At 37.9% G+C, this 21,296-nt stretch overlaps 1 protein-coding gene and 1 pseudogene across 2 annotated transcripts in view; both read right to left on the bottom strand.

The window, feature by feature from the left end:
• The window catches only part of LOC146476335 (uncharacterized), a 72,637-nt gene that overhangs the window by 3,751 nt on the left and 47,590 nt on the right, over positions 1-21,296 (bottom strand). The window lies entirely within an intron of this gene.
• On the bottom strand, positions 2,298-20,633 carry LOC146476336 (uncharacterized; annotated as a pseudogene). Its single transcript, XR_014865688.1, has 5 exons — positions 20,167-20,633; positions 11,552-11,938; positions 9,645-9,879; positions 3,539-4,647; positions 2,298-2,489 (listed from the first exon to the last, which is right to left on the bottom strand). The product of XR_014865688.1 is annotated as an uncharacterized LOC146476336 (transcript).

Here is a 21,296-nt window from a genome sequence, read left to right as displayed (position 1 = left end):
ACCACGGCTCCTGTGGTGCTAAAATGACATTTTCCTTTTCACGTTTACATACATTCAACTTTATTTTAAAACGCTGGCCACAAACAACTGAAAGTTGGTTTCCAAGTAGGGCATTTACAAATGAACAAAGCACATAGGTACAAATACATATTACAGATAACTCCGAGTACATTTAAATTACAGCACACTAGACTACACCACAAAAGGATAGACTACTCCAATACAGTTACATTACATTACATCACATCACATCACAAAGACTAGTTTTGAGAATAGCGTAGCCTTGCTAATGATGGGTAGATTGTCTCCCGCGGAATTCACCGAGCGATTTGGCAAGTTTAGCCTCTTTTTTCAAATTGTTTCAGAGCATAGCACCACTAGACCGAAAACTGCCTTTAAGAAAATTTGTTTCAGGCTTTGCAAATACTAAGTCGCTCTATTCCACCGTTCCTGAGTTCGTATTTTTTTCTCACAATCAGTGACTTTCAGGAACAGGTTTCTCAGATAAGGAGCATATCACAGTTTACTGATCACAAGTCTTCAAAAACACTATCATATGGGTACTACAAATCTCACATAAAAATGACACAGCTTCTTTCTTAAAAATTGATCATGTCAATTTTAAACTCGTTGTCCACCTAATACAAACATTTAGTGTGACGCAGCTGCATGCACACGAGTGGATAGAAAAAAGGTGTTGAAGAGTATTTACTAAGTAATGATCAACCGATCAGAAATAAAAAGCTAGAATACTGTTACTGCTCAAAACGTTAAATCGCTGGAGTAAACAGAAAACGAGCTCTTTAGAATTGTGTACAGCAAAGTAAAAATTTAAAAAGCCTTGCATCTGTACAAAGTTCATTTCTTTGCTGAGAATATGTTCATTGCCCTTTGTGAAAAGCCAAATGTTATCCCATAAGTATTTGTCACATTGAAGGGAACCCTTGACAATGTCCTTGGCTTCACTTTTGCGGTCTAGGAATTCCTGGTAGGACTGAAGGCGCTTCACAATCGGTTGGTTCAGCTCGCGCCTCCGCACGCTTAGTTTGCGGTTTGAATCTAACGCTATCTTTCTGTTCTTCTCATTTGTTGTTGTTGCTGATTCTACAAGGTAAATTAATTTAGTCTAGCTCAGAAATTTCATTGAATACAACTTGTTTTGAAATGTCCTACCTCTTATATCAGACACACAATAACTTTGAAAAAGGCCACTGAGGAATCAAATTCACGGTAACAGAAAGTAACTACGTAAGTAATAAAAAAAGTAGGCAAGAAAGAAAGTTTTAACTAAGTAAGTTAGGTGGCTGGCTAGCCAGCTAACTAGGAAGGAAGCTTACTAGCAGGAGGCAAGGAGGCAAGGAAACAATGTAGTTTCAAAAACAAGGTGACAAGAAAAATCCATGTAATTTTCGTCTAGACCCAACGAACAGAGAAGAGAAAGTAAAACCGAAAAGAAATAAAATAGAAGATAGAAATACGGTGGGTTCACCGATTGTAAAACTCGCAACCTAAAATATCAGAATATTCCAAGAAAAAACTACCTATACGAACTACATAAACTACTAAAATCTGTTCACATACTATTCTAACGGTCATTGGTAAAAAGAACCAGTACCTACAGTAAATTAAACTGCGAACAACTATTTCCAAAACATATTTCTCCTAAAAACTATTTACACGAGCTACATTAACTACTTAAAGCTTCCAAAAAATCTATTCTACCTCTATTTAGTCAACTTTAGTCTAGCACATTATTTTCAAACACTTTGGTTACAATTGCTTTTAAATGTCCTTCAAAGCCCATTGACCTATCAAATGGCCGATAAAACACCACGTGCAGTGGTTGTAAAACCCAATAAAACCTCCTCCTTATTAGTATGCGGTGTTTAATGTTTTTCTCGAATGCCAATTTCCAACGTTCACAAAAGCATCATTGTTATGAACTCTCTTGACACACGCTTTTCCAGGAATGTTTTTGAAGCCGTTCAAAAAACTCGCAGCATGTGTTTTATCGGGTCTAAATCCCGATAAAACACTGCTGCTCGTGTTCTAAACATTAATAAATATGTATCAGATAAACATCCTGCGACTTACAAGAAAACTACTGGAAAATAATTAAAAATACTACAGATATCCATAGCCTATAAAAATTGCTACCTAAAAGCTACTGTATTTACAGGAGTAAGAAATACAAACTACTAAAAACTATGAAATATTTTTTCTATAAACTATTCACAAAAACATTGGAAACAATTATTAAAGAGACTTACAAGTCATTTGATATGTAATTATAATGTTTACTGCTCCAGTTCCTCAATAATCTCTTCCATATTTGGTCTCTCCACAGGATCTGTCTGGAGGCATCCCCGGATCAAGCCTCTAAACACACGGTTCTTCACAAGCAGTACTTGTTCTTCACGCCTTTCAGGATCTGGTAGTTCCCGGATGCACATTTCGCAGAGAAGGACACCGAAGCTGTAAACATCAACCTATAAAAACAAAGAAAAATGTTACTTATCAGTTATGAGTATAGCACAGCTGTAGTCAATTTGTCAAAAAAATGAGCTTTTACCTCACGCTCGCATCGTCTTTGCAGTGAAAGAAAGTAAGTACGTTGTGAGGTAAAAATCACGAGGCTTTCAAATCTCCCGGGAGAGACTAATACCGAGGGCCTCGGGAAGGACAATGAGGAAAAATGACTCATTATTGCTCAGGGAGGATTTATAGTGATGGAATAGGCCATTTGCGAGTAAAGTTGAATCACACTACGAAAGCGAAGCCAAGTGCAAGGCTATTCATGTCAAAATTAGTTTTGTTTGCATATGAATGAAAACTGGTTTTCATGACAAAACTATACACAAAGCCTCGCTTTCATTATGAGGTTCATAGCATCTCGAAAGTCAGTGGCCTATTAACTGACATTATCACTCGGTGGAATCAATCAGCGTTGTGCTCTTCTCTGTTTAGCAAGCACTGGCCTGAAATTTTGATATATTACAAACAAACAAACAAAGTATAGGCGATTTGAAGCTTGACGATAGATATGTGTCAGCGTTTGAGCTAATAAATTTTATAAAATTAAAGCACAATTTTAAAAAATCTCCGACCCGGTTTTCGAGGTCAATGCCTGCTACAGATCATGCAACCACGGAAGTTTTCGTAAAGTTTACTGTAATGACTATGCAAGTCAGTAATTCACGTTGAAAACCCACGGTCAATTTGCTCTTAAGGTCGTGTAGTGGGTACAGTTTTTGTTTTATCCAAGAAATTTGCTTTCACACTTTTCTACGTTTGGATAGTTTACTAGAAAACTGAGCGCTTACATGGGCCTTTTTGCGAAACGCGGTCAAAAAGGTTTACATGAGCGTAAACTTAAATAAAGATACCTATATAAGATTTGGCCTAATTAGTGACCATCGGATTGAAACAATCTTGGAACACTGCAACCATTCTCCAATCACATTCAAGAGTCTTATAATAATGCTTTAAATTTCAGTGCATATTTAAATAAATAAATAAATAAATAAATACCACTAACCATGGCTGTTTGACTTGAAGAAAGTGCTTCTGGCGCGCTGTAAATAAAAGCTCCGGGAGCCACTGTCATGGTCTGCTGCACAAACTTAGCGGTACCGTAATCTGACACTTTGCCTCTCCACTGGTCACCCTGTCGCCATAGCAACACATTAGCACTACTGACATCACGGTGAATAATAGGAGATGGCCTCTTTTGGTGAAGGTAGTTCAGTGCTCGGGCAACATCTAGAGAAATGACAGTGATTTCTGTTTCAGAGAGTCCACGCTGCCCTAACAACGCTCGTAAACTTGTTTCCATGAGCTCAGTGACAAACAAAGGGCTTCCCTCATCATTTGTTGCTCCAATGAATTGCAACAAGCAGGGATGGCGGCATCTTGAAGCAATGTTCATTTCTCTCTCAAACAAACGTCTGTTATGGGGAGAAAGAATCAACTCATGTATCTGTTTCACGGCTATACTACAGCCACAATACGTTCCCTCGAAAACACTTCCCCAACCTCCCTTACCCAGGCACTTGTCTGTCACTTAAATTTGATTGCGAGAAATGACCCAGTCACATGTTTCTTGTTGACGCTGTTGGCTCAATGTTTCCTGAGCTGCTGTAAGACTCAACTCAAGTTCATTTGTCTCCCGTTCTTTGACTCTCAGCTGTCTCTCTAAGGTAGAAACGCGTTGCTGCTTGTTAGACATTTCTTCATCTTTTTCTCTAATTTGCCCCTCAGAGATTGCCAGCCGCTCCTCCATCTCTGCCCGTTCTCTTTGAGAGTTTTCTTGTTGTTGTTCTTTTTCTCTCAGCTGCTCATGTAAGCTGGCTTCTCTTAAGTCTTTCTCTTGCAACTGTTCTTGGCAATTTGTCAGCCGCTGTTCCATCGCTGTCAGTTGCCTTTGTGAGTTTTCTTGTTCTTGCTCCTTTACTCTTAGCTGCTCAAGCAAACTGGCCTCTCGCAAAGCTCTTCCTCGCAACTGTTCTTGGAAATTTTCCAATTCTCTTTGTATGTTGTCTCTTTGTTCTTCTGTCTGTCTTAGCTGTCGGATCAAGTTGGCTTCACGTTCTTCTTTTCCTCGTAATTGTTCTTGCTGTTTTTCCCCAGCATCGCTTGTTGAGGTTTCTGAGCAATTGAAAAGTATGAACTCATAAGATGTTTATTACAGTTTTGAATGAAGTATTTCCCTTTTGGTCACAAGTTACTCCGACGTTCATCTCTTAAAATCCAGTTATAAGTTATTGTCACCGCAAAATTGCCAGACATGAGTATTACCCGGTCTTAAAGTTTAAAGAATATTAATTTCGACTTCTAATAATCTAAATTGGTTCACAAAAAAACTACAAGGGTAATTTTTAAAAACAACTCATAAACCTTTGGAAGCTTTATTTTTAAACAAAAGTTGGTGAGCTGATCATCCATGCCAGACCATCAGATGTTTACAGTCTTAGGAACTTTACATGAGAATACAACAAAACAATCAATATTGTGGGCTTTTGAATAACGAGAAGAACAAACCAAAAAAGAAAGAAAGGAAAAATCCTTGCACTTGTCTCTTAACCTATGCTGTGACGCTGACAGGATAAGCCAAGAACAACTAGGTGACACAATAGATTTCCTTTTTTAAAATAAACAAGAATACCTTGCTGGGTGTTAAGCGTACTAGTCCTTGGAAGAAAAGAGATTTTGGACATTCTAATATTTGTATTTCCATGAGGAAGTTTCCTAATCTGATACGAGCAAATAAGATGTTGAATTACCCCTGTGAATCATGAAGGCTCCTTTTCACTCTTAGGATTTTTGTGCAATTTTTGTCGCATTCTATTGATGAAACTTTGTCGCGCTCAACTAAATTAAAATTTCTAAACCGTAAGCTCGTGATTTCAGTACGGTTTATCTCCGCGATATCGTAGGTGTTCCCAATATGTTTGAATTGATACAAATTTGCTGGATTTGTCAGAAAACGTACAGCGATAACGTACTGAAATTGCAGATGGTTTACACATGCAATTTAAAGTGACAGCCTTGCGCGAGAAAAATTGCAGATTAGTGCGACAAAAGTTGCAAGAAAGTTGCATGTGTAAAATGGGCCTTGAATTAGGACAAAAATCCGAAAAACTCCACTCGTTTTTCAAGGAGCCTCCGAGTTAATCGAAGCGCAAATGAAGCATGCGTTACTTACATAAAATTACACGAAAGTATTCCGAAAATATGTCAAAGAACACATTTGATTGGCTCTCCGTTTCCTAATTAAAGTTTTACCCATGCACCCTGCTTAGGTTAAACTAAAGTTACGTTCTGTTATTTTTGATCATCCAGACGGAAAGGTGGCTGAAAAAGAGGGGCCATGTTGCAAGGACATGTCGTAGCGACATGAAGCCGCGACAAAACTCTCGTGATGTAAGCAGGGACATGAAGCTGGGGCAAAATTACGGCAACCTTATAAATATATACACACAAGAAAATGTTGCGAGGACATGTCCCACAGACATGTTGACGCGACACGTCCCCTCGTGTGAGGTGATACTCTATTTTCGTGCAACACGAATCTTGCTACAACTCTTTTACTTTCTGGGACAAAACTTTGCTTGAATGCAATGTCGCTTCGTGTGCACAGTTGTGCAACATATATTCACGCAACAGAATTAACATTTCAGCCAATCACAGACAATGGCCAGAATTCTTTACGCTTTCGCGGCCATCGATAGCGGAGCTCGCTTTGATTGGGATCGAAAGAGAAAGCTTATTATGGTTTTAATGATTTTGAACGGAGAGTCTGTGCCATCGATGGTTGTTTCGCCGAGAGGTCCATTTTACACAGTTTTCAAGAAGTTGGCAAAAACCCATTTTATAGTTGCGCACCTTGGATTGGAAGGGAGGCTGGTGTGACCTTGATTTGATACATACCTCGCTGCTTTTCATATGTTGATCATGCTGTTCTTATGCTAACTAGTTTGAATTTACATATGAAAAGCAGTGAGGTTTGTATCAAAACAAGATTACCCCCAGCCTCGCTTAGAATCCAAGGCCAGGTCACTAAGTACACAACTGTAAAATGGCCTATTGAAGATACACCACGCAACCAGCGATAACTTCTGAATCATCAGCTAAGGGAATGTCTGGACTTTTTTCGATGGCCGCCATTTTGCTTAAATTATAGAGTGCATGCTGCTCATAGTTCAAACTAACGTGCCGCGCAGAGTCAACTCACACGAGGGGACGTGTCTTTGCTCCCACTCTAAAGGCGTTCAAGATGGCCGCCCTTCCTGCAGTTACATCCTTGCAGGCTCCTGGTTACCAACGCAGACTATAAAACCTGTTCCCTGTTCCTGTGTATACACCTGGATTAGCTTAAGCTATCTAGCTTTAGTACTTTAAGACTTGAGTCATGTCCCCGCCGCATTTTTTTGTGTGTGAGATCGATGCCATTTTGTCCCTGCTATATGTCCATGCCACAAGTCCCTCCTGCACGTCAATTAGTGTGCACAGCACGCGATTTTGTCGTTGCTACAAGTCTCGGTGACATGTCCTTGCAACATGTCCCCTCGTGTTCGGGCAACTTAAATTTCTAACAATAGTTAGAGGAAACAGAGGCGGTCACATTACCAAAATAATTAACAATAGTTACCATTGTCTTTATCCAAGACAAACTATAGTTAAAGGGTATATGTGAACGCAACCAATTAATTGCAATTGTTGTCACAGAAATTAACAAGTTGTCCCGGACAGCTTTGTGCGTCAATTTCTGTCAAAATTGTTGCGAACAAATCCATTTTTATCTTTTCCGAAATTGCGATCTGGGCCTAACTGAGTAAATGTGATGAAGGAAAAATTCTTTCTAAGCTCTTAAATGCTGTACTTTGAGCAACTGATGTTTCTTCGTCTAACAGAAAAAAAGGGCACTAACAAAGTTTGTATTTCTTTGACGTGGCACATGACGATGCACTTCTGTTTGTAGCCATAAGGTCGCGAAAGACCCCTTGCTCTCCATATGTATGTATTATTTGAAAGAGTAATTTAACAAATGTTGACGGCTGATTCCGACAATACACGAAATATTCATGACAATATTTTTCGCCGCTTCAAATAATTTATTCAATGCATTCTGTTTCGGCGTGATAGTAACTACGCATTTGCATGTAATCAAATTTTGACGTACAAATTAAGAACTCCTTGTGTATTATCTCAGAAACTTATAAAATTTACGTTTGAAAGTTTGTTTCATCTTTTTTCTCCTTGACAGTAATTCCATTGCTTCTGCTTGAAACAGGAAAAGGTGAGGACGTGCACTGGATTGCTACAAATTATCATAATTACATTCACAGCTTCCGAAGAAGTATACTATAGGACATTTTCACTATGGCGTCATTTGACTACAACTACCAGAATCCTTCAGTTTTTTGTTTTCTCATGCTAATTAGAGCTATTGTTCTTTGCTCTCCACTGGGATTACAAAATTTGAATTTGAAAAGGAAAACGAAATGAATTCTGGTAGTTGTAGTCAAATGACGCCATCATGAAAATGGCCTATTGACTGGTATGACCGTCGGAGACGGAAAATCAGCATATTTCCGCTCTTAGTTTTGGTCGCGGGTACAAAATTTCAGGACATGATACATGAGGGACGCAAAGTTAGATGACTGTATGTACCATATATACTGATAGTAGCGTATTAATTAGTTATTGAGACTTGGTCGCACGCGTTTTTGCGCTTGACGCAGGTTACATGTATTTGCTTCGGTTTCTGATTTGTTCATTGTGTTGTATTGCGTCTGTTGTAGATTGGTTAGAGTAATTCCTTATGTTCTAGTAGCTATAAAGCTTAAAACATCACGGTAATGCACGATGCGCCTGCAAAATGACAACCATGACGTACTGATTACATTATCTGCCAACATCCGGCCAGAAATGTTTAGCGCAATCACGATTGACTCGGGAGTAAACACCTAACACAGAAGGTTGGCTTCTGAATTTATTCACAAGCAAGGGTCCTGCATGACCTTAGGCAAATTTCTGGGGTTTCTAAATCCGGTGACAAACCTGGCGATTTTTTTCGCCGATCGCGGCGATGTGGCACTTCAACCTTGTTTCCAGGATCCATCATGGGACGTTTTGAAAAGTCATGTGATAAAATCGCCCAACCTTAATTGGTTTACTTTACTGGCGATGAGTGTAGAAAATAACAGGAATGGGCACACTTGCCGAATGCCAGCGAATTTTAATCGCGGATATCTGACATGTCAGACATCGACGATTTTATAGGCCGATCGTGGCGATCGGGTAAAATCTCAATCGTTGCACCGGGCACACGTTGTGATTTTCGCTAATCGCGGCGATCGACGTATAAAATCGCCAGGTGTGTCACTGGCCTTAAGCTTCAAATCCCTGAGGTTTGAAGGTCAATTTCGCCCAAACTTGATAGGGATATTGGCAGACAATGAAATTACACTGTGATGGTCATTTTTCAGGCGGATCACGCTTTGTTGTGACATTTTGAGCTACTAAAGTTAGAATAGCTGGAAACTGAGTAGTCTCTGTTCAAGCACTAATCTTGAGAAGCATCATTAGTTACAGAATCCTATTACCTAATGGTAAATCAGAAAATCTTTTGTGAGGTAACGGTAGCAGATTTTGTAATTTCAAGACTCATCAAAAGTTATTGGCTTCTAAAGGAGTAAAAATGTGAAATTTAGACTTTGAAACGTTCTTTCCTTTTTTTAATCGTTTTCTCCAATTAGATCACGATACATTGCTCAAAGTGTACCCCCTCGTGTATCATTTTCTGATCAGTATTCTATATCCGCGACGAAAGCTTGGACACAATATTGCAGTTTTTCCGTCTGCTAAAATCGTATAAATCAATAACGTATTCAAAATCGTGTCCATTGAGTCAAAGTAGTGAATATAATTATGATAATACGCTATATTTTGGTGCGCATAAACGTCTTGTAATTGCAGTCCAAGGAAAAAGAGATTTTATTTTGAATTGCTTGTAAAAAATGCCGGTTTTGAAACAACGAGCTCTTAAACGTAGATAAATACACCCATAATGAGAGCAGGGATCCTGAGCGTCCCTAACGGGTCAAAACTATTTTTAGAAATGAATTTTAAAGGTAGTTTACCTGATGAGCAAACACCATAACTTAATGATTTTGCTATAAGTTCAACCTTGCGGATTTGTTCCACAACACTCTCAACTTTCTCAGATGTCCTTGTACTTCTAGTATTAACAGGGTTCACATCAAAGTCTTTCTCTGATATAACAGCTTCAATGGGTACAAAGAGTGCACAATCTTTTCTACAAACAAATACTTGTCTACCATGAAGCTTGCCAGTGCCACGTCCATCCATTGTGTCCTGTTTAACAAATACACGTAAACACACAATGTAAGCCTACACTATACTGCACATATATTGAGACATGGCTCGCAACCTTATTTGACTCTTTGGAAGGTGGTAGGTAGAACTGATCTAACACAGACACTGAAGGTGTCCACATACTGCAGAAATTGGCCTGTTTCTAAAATTCCAAAATAAACTGGTCAACTTTCAGACAGAAGCACAACAAGTCTTGGGCTCACGCTTCTTTAAAGAGGATTCATATACAGTACAGCTCAAAAGTAAGTTACCATTTGCACGAGATTCACTGAAGCGAGAATTATGGCATAATTTACGAGCGATTTACTCACAGATCTCGTGAATCCCTCTCACGGTAGCCAACATGGACATCAACATGCAAATTATCAACGGTTATCTCCATAAATTGTTGGACACCGTCCCCTGAGCTCCACCGACTACGGTTCCATCTCAACTTTATCTTTGCCAAATGCATTGGGATTCTACAGTTAGGTATTGGTATTTTAAACCTTTTTCTGTCATTGCTATTACTAAAAGTAATCACAACTATAGGGGTGCATTATGCAAATTAACAAATGGTGAACCCCCTTCCAATTCAACTTGACAGAATTTGTTTTAAGCTTTATTGTAATATTATTTCTATGCAGGTTTCTTTATTCGAATACTTAAAGTTTTCTTCCGAAATTAATACCCGCCGTTCAACCGGAGCGCTAAGGTAGTTTGTGAGACACCTGCTTTGAAAGAAAGAAATCCAGTGTAGCCACCACGCAATTTCCTCAGCAAACTAAAATGCTGAGTATTGCTTATATGCAAAAATGCATACGAAGTTAACACGCAGAGAAAAATCTAAATTTTGAGTTTTACGGAGATTTATTTTACGCTTTCCCTCTGAAGCTACAAGTTTACATCGGTTAACAATAACACGCGACCTGCCGCCTTCATAAGAGTCTGATAAAGTTGCGTTTTGGTGGACGTCAATCAAAGAAAAACCAGCAAAATTATTTTGAATTCTGACAAGAATTCAAGGGAACCCGGCAAAAAACTGAGAATTTTACCCACTAAGAGTAAGAAAAGCTTCATTAAAATTGATTTCCGAAGTTGTAGTTGTAGGCATGCTAAGATAGAACCTGCAACATGAGCTGGTCCCCAACAGAAAAAAAAAAAACACTGGTCCCCTAATTGACGAGGCTTCAGCGTAGGGCTCGGTTGAAGCGGTGTCTACAAAGACGGCAATTCTAAGTTACATACAATATTGTATTCTGACAACTACTGCATGTACATGTAGAAAGAAAACAGATTCCTAAATTAAAGGAAAAGATATAATACGACGAATATGTAACACTTGGGGGAAGGGAGAAGGGAGAGACATACATGGGACAAGCATGCTTGAATGACATTGCCAAGCAGGACGTAAAATATGGTTATTTTTTCCCAATAACAACACAGCTACCAAAACACAAGATTGCCGCAGCAACACAATAAATACAAAATAAGTTAATTATACTAATCAACTTACCAGTTGCAAGAAAACAATTGTCCACATTTAGCCATTACGATTTGTATCTTGGCCAGTGTAACTAACAGTTCCCCTCACGGGGAAATTGCTTTTTAATATGTAATGTACACTTCATTATTTTAGTGATGTACGTTACTTTAAATCTTATTAACTTACCAGTTCTAAGCCAACAATTGTACACGATTTTCCATTCCTATCTCTATCCTTCCCTATAAAACGTACAAATCCCCGTAAAGGGCGATTGCCTTCTAAGAATGTCACAACTCTTTGATCAATTTTAAGCATCTTCTCGACTTGATCCTCAAAGCCACCCCGAGCACAATTTTCTTCATTCTTCCCTTTCAAAAATGATGGCATAACAGTTTCCTTTAGTCTTGATGCAACATTACTCTGGTGACTTTCTGCCCTTTTCGAAGATTTTGAGATGGAATCGTCTCGTGGAGTTAGTTTATCAAGTCCAACAAACACACCAGAGTCTGCTGGACAAGTAAAATATCGCTTGTTTCTAAAAGTTCCATCTGATGTCCCTTGGCCTGGATTTTCCTACAAAAAAGAGAACGAAAACATTGAGAACTTAATTTAGCTTTATATTTCCTTAATAAAGTACATTGTGCCTTAGACTTTTATTGATTGATTGATGAACTGACTGAGTGACTCATTAAAATACACATCCATATTAGTACCTACAGAATAAATCAAATTAACTACTGGTATACACACTGCATTTAAAATACTGTGTACTCTCTGGACGAGTAATATCCAGACAGCACAGTGAAATTTTTTGACTGAATTGTGAGGTGTTTTATTTAAAACAATCAATGACAGCTCAGGTTTTTAATCTTCTTACTTTGACTAGTTCACTTTGTTCCTTCCAAGACATACTTGGATGTGTGCCCTGGTTTTAAATGAAATAAATTAAATTGCTGGAATGACTGGTTACCTTCAAAATATTTTCAAGAAAACTAAAAAATATCCAAAGTCTGTTGGGGAGAAATTGCAACAGCAGGGTGAAGCTCTAAAACCAAAAAGTGTAGTGTAAATAAGCGTGATAGAACTGCTTTTAACTTGCTGTAATATTGCAACAGAAGTCTTCACAGCATGGAAACCTAATAAACTACTTAAAGCCATTTAACCCCTAATATCAAAGAACAGATTCTCCTATCTCGTCCCATAGGTTTCTTAAAAAAGTACGGGGAAGAAGTTATAGCGTATTTGATATCAAAAGGAGAATTTTGATGAGCACTAATCAGTTATAACATAAAGGGTTAGAGAAGTTCTAGTTTGTGATTTGCAAACTAAAATTATAGCAGTTGTTGAAAACAAACTCAACAAGGCCCACTATACATTCAAGCCAGTAGGGCAAAATACAGAGCAAAATACTGGCATTGTAATGTCTTGTTACAAGTAAGGAACCAAAGATTTGATGTATAATAGTCTGGCCAAGGGAAAGAAAGTGCCTGAGATGAGAACTGTGGTGTAGGGCATGCAAACACTGGATCAGTCTGTGGTGAGCTGCTAACAAAAGGGGCCCAGTACCATAGACAATTATCACAATCAAAGATTAGAATCCTTGTATTCACATTTGCATAGTTTCTCTACTCCAAAAGAGTAACATCGCCAAGCTTTAGTTATTGTGAAGAGGTGTTATAGAATAGCTTACCCCTTGAACTAAGAGAAGCAACATTGCTTTGTGATTTTAAATAATGTTAATGTAAGCAGCAGTGTTTTATCGCGATTTAAAACCGAGTGGTTTTAGACTCAATAAAACACGTGCTGCGAGTTTTTTTGAACGGCTTCAAGAACATTCCTGGAAAAGTGTGTCAACAGAGTTCACAACGATGCTTTTGTGAACGTTGGAAATTAGCATTCAAGAAAAACATTAAACACCGCATACTAATAAGGAGGAGATTTATCGAATATAAAACCACTGCACGTGATATTTTATTGACCATTTGATAGGTCAATGGCCTTATGAATTATTAAATAATGAGTTTTTAAAGAGAAATTACTACAGTTCGTAGTGAGGGTAAACACATCTTTGAAAAGCAGCTGTTTCTTTGAAACTTTTTATTTCTTCTTTGATTTGAACCTTCATTTTAGTTAGTTAGTTAGTTAGTTAGTTAGTTAGTTAGTTAGTTAGTTAGTTAGTTAAGTTGGTTAGTTACTATGTTAGACACATGTAAATAGCATCTGGTGAAAGCTTCCGATTTATGGACTTACTCACGACACCATAGCATAGTGGCTATGCCTTCCCAGAAGGCAGTAGCCACAAAAAGTTGCTGTCATTTTGAAAAGTCTCACTGAAAAAGAGGGGTCAGCAGAGATATGGAAAATTGTTATCAAAAATTTGTTATCGAAAAAACAAATCCAAAAAAAGATTTAAAAAAGTGGAACAAAAATAAGAGCAAAAAAAGGAAAAAACAGAGAAGACAGAAATTTCAAACAGATGATTCAACTGATATCAGCAGATGCAACTATAACTATTATTGATGAAGTAAATGTGGAATCTCTTATGACACAAGTTTAATGCAAACCAAATCAAATGGTTAACAAGAATGGTGGACCAAGGTAAAGTGACAGAGAAAGCTCTTGCTACAATAAAAAACTAATGTGAAAGGCTTTATGGAAGCAGTAGATGAAGTAATTGATGAGGCAAGTGAAAGCTCTGAAGATGGTGACTAAACACTTGCAAATTTTGGAGAGGAAAAAAAAACAGATTTAGGTAAGTAACTTGGCAAAATTTGAACAAAATCCTATAATTCTGCTACTTCTATTTCAGATGAATGTCTCTTAACTGATGCATTTACATTGATTTGCTTTTGTACCAGTTAGCAAAAACTCTGATTGCTCAATAAAGAAAAGGACCCTACTGTCAAAATATGTCAAAATTAAAGAAAGGTGTTCTTTATTTTAGACTTTAACCCCAATCTATCAAGACCTTTGTTAGACTTCTTTGTTTGTCGATTGTTTGTTTGTTTTCCTGTTTCCGATTATAAACAGCCGTATGTCATACATTTTAAAGAATTGGTTCAAGCTTTAAGTTGTATGTTAATCCAGGTATGGATTGATGCAGCTCGAAAATGTGGAGAACACGTTTATTAAAACCTACTGTAAAATAGTCCAGGCAAACTCTTACACTTCTCTTGTGCTCTCCAAACTTCCCATGTGCATCTATTTAACAAAGTACAATTTTTAATTTGTATGAATGTGCACAGCTGTATAGTGGATACATGTGAGATGGTAAATGGGACACCCAACCATGCACATGTATCCAACAAGTGCTGGAAATGTTGCTAGATATTGCTGATTTCATTTTGCAAAAAAGACCAGAGGACAATTTAACAGCCAATGTTTGTTGCAAATGATACAATGGCTGATATCACATAGTCATAAGCCAATCAAAACTCTTGAATATATACGATTGATCTATTATCATGACTGGAATATAAAAAAGGCAAATTGTTTCTAATCTCCAAACAATTAAATGTAGTCCCCCAAAAACAAACTTTGAGCTGACCTCTGATAAGCTGACACTGATAGAAAGCTAAGAGTTAATTGGTAAACTGTGTAAGGAGATGTGTACACAGTTGTTTTGATTTGATTTCAGTGGCAAGTTTTGCAGTTATTTTGGGAGCTACATATTTGAAATCGAGGACAACATTGGGGATTGCAGCATTGAGGTTTTGGCTTATTTCTAATAATATCTGAGAACTTTATTTTTATGTTAGACTTGTAATAAATTGCAGTTTCACCAAATACTGCAGTACAGAGCTTTTATAGCATTTCATCACTGGCATTTGGCAGAAACTATATTCTCCACAAAAAGTTCACTTATAAAGCTTATACATGTAGTCCATCATCATTTCTGAAATATCTTCAGTGGATGGTTTCAAGTAATATATCAAACACGAGAAAGCGTTTTTCATCAGATATCCAGACACTGAGAAGTAGGTTGAAAAAACGAGGCGCAGCCGAGTTTTTTTAAACGACTTCGAGGTGTTTGGATATCTGATGAAACACACTTTCGAGTGTTTGATATGGCTTCTCAAAATTTTATGGTAATTAGGATCACATATCCAAACCACGGTCACGGTTGCTTTGTTTTGGCTTGATGAATTATTAATGAGTTTGAGAAGATCATTTATTTAATGTTTTGGGTATTCAGCTGAATTTTAACCTGGGTTTTCTGGGTAAGCAAAGCCTGACACTTTTGGATCTCAACATTGATTTAATAGCAATTTTGTTGAATAATAGAACAGATTGCAAGCAGGCCAGCATTGCTTACCAATCAATTAATATAACTCTGTGGTCTAAAATTCATCACAGTGAAGCGGCTGTCAAATTTTTCATAGCAGGGTCCGAAATTGCGCTTTCCCAGTCGCCAATTGATGCGACTAAAAATTTTGCACTGGCGACCAGAATTTCACAACTAGTCGTCAACGGGCAATTAACTATTTCATGCCACGATCATTATACAAACAATAACTTTGATTTTCAGCCAAATCGATAACTGAAATAAAACCAGAATTTTCCATCTGGCAGCCAAAAATTTTGGTTTGTGTTTCGCTGCAAATTAGGAAAAATTTTATTGACCCTTTTTTTTCTGCTTTTTGGCGACCACATATTCCATATGGCGACTGAAAAAAATTTCAGTCGCCACTTCAGGCGCCTGCCTAAAAAAGTTAATTTTGGACCCTGTATAGCCAAATGAACATGATAAATTAATTATTATTAACATGTGAAAGGGAATGTATGCACGCATGTAAGCTTTAGAAAGGGCTGACAAAATTCGTCTAATGCATGTACTACCCACTGCCTCACCCAATCTGACAATCAGAGCATTTTCCCTATCCAATTTTTCATGTACAGTCGTACTCCTATCATGCTACATTAAGCGTAATTGACGAAACCAATAATCAATATTAATAATGAATTGAATTTGGATTGATAATACCCAACAATAAATATATTATCTGGAAAGGGGCCTCCGACCCACAAAACTGAAGAGATCCCCAAATTTAGCATGTTCACAAGCCAAACCTAAAAAACACAAACTGGGAAAGTCAGACTGTGGACTAATCGTAGTTTGAGAGGGCCTAATCTCTTATAAGCTCTCTATAGTTTCTTTTAGGTCCCCTTGCCACTTTTCTTTTCTTGTCAATTTATGTTGTATATTTATTCCATTTGCGTGGCAAAATAAAGTATGTATGTATGTATGTATGTATGTATGTATGTATGTATGTATGTATATGTATGTATGTATGTAATACCGACGTTCGAGGTATTTATCTGACTTATTTCATGAAATTATTCCTTTGTTCAAGGGGACAAACGCCGGCTAATTAGTACCGTCACACGTACACTTAGGTGAGAAACGGAGAACAATAGAAGCAACCTGATGTGTGCGTTTCTCGCAGTACTGCTAATGTAAATGAGGGATTTATCTGTATAAATCCCTCGTTTCAGTTAGTTTAATATTCATGAAGTATGTAAGTTAAATAAAGGATGTTGAATAACAAAAGAAAATGTGTGATTCATGAAATAACTATGTATTTATGCTGAGCGGGCAGGTGACCGACTGCAAACAGCCATGCACAATGCAAATGTATGCATGCAGTGCTCAAAATTAAAAAAAAAATCCAGGTTGTCACTATTTCAAAACCCGGGCAACCAAACCCGTGAATTTGGTTGCCCTGATAAATCATTGGTTGCCCGTTAGAAAAATTTTTTTGCATCAACACAATAATTGCAAATCATCGTGCCATTTGGTGTGAACTGCCACTTATAAGGTCGCTTGTCTTTCCATGTTGGCTGCGGTTCTCATTTTCTCTTTTCTTTCTCGTAGCATGCATCTGCATGTCTCGCTAAATTTAGCTTTCTTTTGAGGAGCCAGCTTTACACCTGTCAAAAACGCCACATTTGCACTCTGTGAAAGAAAATACTTGTATTCTGTACTGCTAATTGAAGACATAAAAAATCAAAACCGAAATAAAGAATTTGAGAACAATTATGGTAACGATTACACGCTGTGTAGAGCTTGAGATGTAATCACATGGCGGTCAAGCTTGAACTAATCCCATAGTTCTTAGTGTGCGGCAATGGTTTTCGCGGAAGTCTGGGTCTAAGTTGTGGCATATTCAAAATGGCGTCTTTAATCTTGATCGCCACTAGACATGAAACTTTGCGTTTGTCTCTTACATTTTCGTACCTGGCAATGTTTCGTAGAATTTACAGATATCCAAAACACAGGAAAACGCTTAATTAGCTGAGGAAAATTAATTATTATTAACTTCACACTATCAGACATTGACAAAACAAAACAGTCACGTAAGTCGGGTGCTGTTTATATGGTTTATTTATTTACTATTTTTGGCTGTGTTGTCCGTTGTTTTTTCCCCGGGCAACCAGCCTCTTAATTTTTTGGTCCTCTCGGACGACCGGACGACCGCTAATTTCGAGCACTGTGTATGTAAGTTACACCCATTCTACTAAAATAATAAATCTAAATTTTTTGGCACTTTTTCAATGTCAATTTTCTTCGGTGTGTTTTTGTGCTAGGCTATACCTGTGCCGTATAAAAGAAGGTGATTACTTATAAGGTGACAAACCCTGCACAGATCCAAAAATTCAAATTAACTAGATAATGCCTAGACTTGCCACAAGTCAACTTCTTTCATGGGAACCAAAACCAACATAACATAAAGACTAACGAGGGAAAATAGTATTGGAAAGGGCTTTTAGAAAGTCTATCGATTGCCTAGAGAAGTGGTATAAAAACTAGACATAGGCAGTATACATATGATATGTTGTAGTTTAGAGAGCAACAGTCAGAATTGCAATATTGTTTTGGTCAAGGATGGAAATGCAGATTTTAAGGACGGTGCCTACTAATACCAAAGTATTCTTGTGCGGTTTATGACTTTGCAGGAAAAGCAGATCTTAGCAAGGGCTATTGGAATCCAAAAAGAAAATTGGGGGTAACCATGCATTTTTCAGAGATAATTAAACATGCATTAATATCTCTAAAAAACGCCAAAATATAAAGCAATGTATGGGATTTTTTCCTAAATTGAAGCTTAGTTATCTCTGAAAAATGCATGGTTACCCCAATTTTTTTTTTAGATACCAAAAGCATTTGGTAAGTTCTGCTTTCTCCGTATAGTTTTCAACCGCGCAAAAATATTCCTGTATTAGTAGGCACCACCCATAGGAAACCCGAGTATCTCGCGGTGCGCAGAACGTATGCGCAGTAACAATACTAGGCACCGTCCTTAAGTCTAAAAATGCATTTCAACTTTTAATTCCTTACTGAACCACTAAAAAAACTAAAATAAGAAAGTTTGTTGTCTGGATTATTTCACGTCAGAGGTAAATGATTTATGTTGCATTTTACATGTCGAGCAAATGGTCAGTAGAACTGAATGAAACAAAGGCAGACCATTGACTTACATTTGGGAGTCAACTGTGTTGCTCAACCAGGAATTTAATTGCCTCAATAAAAGCAACCCCGCTGTCTGGTTTACAACAAAATTATTAAAAACACAGACAAACTCTGAAAACTAGTTGTGACCACTGGCAGCGTTCAGGACAGGGATCGTGTGGAGGTATGTATGCTCAGTGAGTTAGAGCTATCACCCTAATATAACAATTACATTACAGATAAAACAGTTCACTCTTGTTAAACGTTTTCAGGTGAAAGTGCCTGGTGGAATAATCAATTATTAGCAACAGAACCCACAGCAATAAAAAATTTAAAAACACCGCTTCCTATATTTTGATTGGTCAACCTAGATTGTTGGAAGTTTTTGAGGTACAGTGTAGACCATTATGAAGGCTTCATTTCTATTCATGTTTGTTTCTGGGCGTGTCAAATAGTGAATGTTCTACTTGACATAATTTTGGAACTTCTGCTTACTCAGCAACAATAATTTCCCTCTGCATTCCAACAAATCATGGTGGAATTTATTGAAAACACATTTTTCCCAAAAAAAACACTATGTTTTGATCTTACATCTTGCTAGTTGAACCCAGACCTCACGCTTATTTTTTTTTTCTCCACGCCTCTTTCACTCTGTTTGCAATGCCTTGAACTTGCAGTTTTTCCAGCCATGTGCAGAGTATGGCATGTGCACACATTTTGTGCCACCTGATGCCAATGCTCCAATCTGAGTTACCATTAGCTTTCACTGTTTCTAACTTGAAGATTTGGTTACCCACAGAAAAGGAACCAGATTTGTCGTAACATTTACAAATACAGCAGAACATGTTACCTTCCTAATCATCACCTTCATCACTCATGATGGAGAGGTTTCTCTCAAATTACAAACCTCCCCCCCCCCCCCCCCCCAAAAAAAAAAAAAAAGAAAGTACATGTATGATACCAAGAAATTTGCAGAAAGGCATTCAATCCATCATGGAAAACCATGTTTGGCTGGCTCAAATATCACAGCATGAACAATGAAGGTAACATGTTCTGCTTTAGTTGTAAATGTTAATTAAGACTGTTCTGGTTCCTTTTCTGTGGGTAACCAAACCTTCAAGTTAGAACCAGTGAAAGCTCATGGCAACTCAGAGCGGAACATTGGCATAGCCGCAAAAAACGTGTGTACGTGCCATACTCTGCACACTGGCAGCAACAGAAAACTGGGATTGCTCCATAAACAAGAGGATGCTGTCCGACAAGTTAACATCTTGGTTAACATCATGTTTGGTGGTACATGTACATCAAACTCACATATTCAACTTTTTAACACGTAAAACCTTATACTTACAATCAGTTCGACTCCAAACATTGTCCCATTGCATGATAGTAACTCTCCCTTGTACCACACAATTTCTTGGAAATGCCTTTCACAGCAACGAAAACCCTACTTCCTATTCCAATATTTCGCCCAAAATCAAGGAATGCTCTGTTCACGGAATAAGTTTGATATCTCTCTTCGAGTGGCGAAATAGCCAAAAGCAAGTTCGCGTCTTCTTCTGTAAGTCGTATTATATACTCCATGCCACATTCGAGACGTAAGGACTTATGATCAATACCAGCAAGAGCTATTTCTGAAGAATCCTTCAGCTGTTCTGCTTCGGGAAGAGCCTCTAATAAGTTACCCCGCAATACTTGAATGGGTGACCGTTTAGTCGTCAGACCAAGTAACAGAATGTTTCTCTCTACAGTGTACCCCACACGATCCTGGAGAAGTATATACTTATGAGAAAGTTCTTCCATGCCGTTTTGAAAACTAATTTATCTACCTTCAAGCTAAAACGTAGTAAACACGACCATTAACAACCCATAGTATCTCATCAAGAGCATGTCAAGCTCTCTTAACCGGAAGTAGAGGGAATTCCCTACCTCGTTTTCATGTATCTAGTCTTGATGATCAATCATGACGTAATGCACTATTTTGGGTCGCCCGAGTTTCACTTTTGTCACAGTCACGCTGTAGTCCGTTCCCCGAAATGACCGCTTTGTTGTCAAAATACTCATAATACAGTCTACGTCATCAATGCGATCTATTTTTGTGTGAATTCAGCATAGTCCACAACACTGGTTGGCAAGGAACTAGGCTTGAATTAACTTCCGCCAAGATGCACCGATACACACTCCACGCCGAAAAATATTTCCCTTCAGGTCACTGCTTATTTTGAGATGCAATTTCAAAGCAGCCCTCGGCTTGAAACACCGTAATTCTAGTAAGTATTATGTCGCCGTTCGATGATGGAAAAGACTAAACTGAGTGTCAGACGCGTGAACAAAAAAAATTGTTTTCCCCTCGCCTCGAGAGGTTTTTTTTTCCATAATTTTATAGTCAATAGAGGGTAGCAATTTCTCCCATCCCCTAACTTGTCTCGCAATTTCCTTGCGCCGTTGCGACACAAGTTGCGCGAATCGTTGCCCAGTGTA

The sequence above is a fragment of the Pavona decussata genome, unplaced genomic scaffold (genome assembly GCF_977016875.1).
Source record: "Pavona decussata unplaced genomic scaffold, jaPavDecu1.1 SCAFFOLD_78, whole genome shotgun sequence".
NCBI classification, from domain to species: domain Eukaryota; kingdom Metazoa; phylum Cnidaria; class Anthozoa; order Scleractinia; family Agariciidae; genus Pavona; species Pavona decussata.
Note: the sequence above shows the minus strand (reverse complement) of the source record. Positions and strands in the feature narration are given on the sequence as shown.